Source organism: Moschus berezovskii, chromosome 6, assembly GCF_049115385.1.
Source record: "Moschus berezovskii isolate FMDL1 chromosome 6, NW_MosBer_1.0, whole genome shotgun sequence".
Lineage (NCBI taxonomy): Eukaryota > Metazoa > Chordata > Mammalia > Artiodactyla > Moschidae > Moschus > Moschus berezovskii.
The window spans coordinates 111,075,679-111,077,391 of record NC_142465.1 but is presented as its reverse complement, the minus strand read 5'-3'; positions in this window follow the sequence as shown (position 1 = coordinate 111,077,391).

Below are 1,713 nucleotides of genomic sequence, written 5' to 3'. Positions count from 1 at the left end.
TTCCCATAAAGGCCATCACAGAGTACTGAGTTCCCTGTGCTATACAGTAGGTCCTCATTAGTTATCTATTTCATCTTACTATCTTGTTTATTATAGCCATTCTATGGGTGTGCTATCTCCTTTATGACTCTGCCTCTCAGTAACTAACGTCAAGCATCTTTCCATGTTCTTATTGGCCATCTGTATATTTTCTTGGAGAAATGCCGTTTCAGACCCTTTGGCCACTTTTTGTCTTTGTATTGATGAGTCGTACTAGATTTCCTCTTTCTTAAGACTTGTGGTCACCCAGCTAAAGCAGGTAGCTTCACCTTGGCTCTGCAGATGAAGAGACTAGAGCCTGGAGTTCCAGAGAGAGACGTGGCAGAATCCACGACCGTGACTCTATAGCCTGTGCTCTTTCCACCACACTATACGGCTTTTTGGTGATGATGAGATTTAGAGTGGCAACACTAGTGTGTGGTTAATGTGAAGATGAACGTCACTGGAATTGAGGCTAGGGTGTTAGAAACATTACTGACTGATTGCTCAAGTCAGTGGTGGCAGGCCTGATTTGCACATAAAATAAAAATGCTGGATCTCGACATGATCTCGACATGTGATTCAATAAGTAAGCCTTTTTGTTTCGCCAGCATCAAAACAGCAACAATCACGGACAGCCAAGGCCTTGAGTGTCAGGACAGAAGGAAGTAGCACCCACTGACCAACATCCCTTGAAAGCCCAGGACTGGTCCCTCTGGGAACTTGTCTCAGTTTATTAGTGAAAGACACTTGATGTGCCACCATCAGCTTTGGAAAAAAAAATAAAACGCAGTATCTCCTACTGACAGTTTTCCTTAACACAAATATGAAAACCTGAGTTCTTTCCTCTGCTGTGGGTACACTAGAATGATGCTATTCTAAGCCATTGTTTGTTGTCAGCCACTAAATTGTGTCTGACTCTTTGTGACCCCATGAACTGTAGCACGCCAGATTTCCCTGTCCTTCACTATCTCCCTGTTCGCTCAAAGTCATGTCCATTGAGTCAGTGATGCCATCTAACCATCCCATCCTTTGCTGCCCCCCTTCTTCCTCCTGCTCTCAATATTTCCCAGCATCAGGGTCTTTTCCAATGAGTTGGCTTTTCGTATCAGGTACAGATACCTTTTCATACCAAGGCTTTTCGTATCAAGTACTGGAGCTCCAGCTTCAGTCCTTTCAATGAATATTCTGGGCTGATTTCCTTTAGGATTGACTGGTTTGATCTCCGTGCTGTCCAAGGGACTCTTCAAGAGTATTTTCCAGCACCACAATTCAAAAGCATCAATTCTTTGGCACTCAGCCTTCTTTATGGTCCAACGCTCACATCTGTACATGACTACTGGAAAAACCATAGCTAAACCCTACTAAGTCAAGACCAACTGAATTCTCAGAGGCTGTCTAGGTATGTTCACAATTACTTTGCCCCAGATGCATAGTTATTTGCTGAAAAAAGGACAGAGATTGAAAAACCGGATATGGTTTTAGTGCCATCATCTTGTACTCTCTTTCCTGCTTACCTCCAAGACAATCTCATGGGATGCATTTAGGAAAACTTTCATAAATGTATAGCACTGCAGAAACAATGGAAAGGTGAGTAAACAGAGTCATCAACAAAGTATAAATGTGGTTTCAACAAGAAACTATAGAAAGCTCAAATAGAATATTTTCAACTATGTTTTATTGAAAAATAGCTAA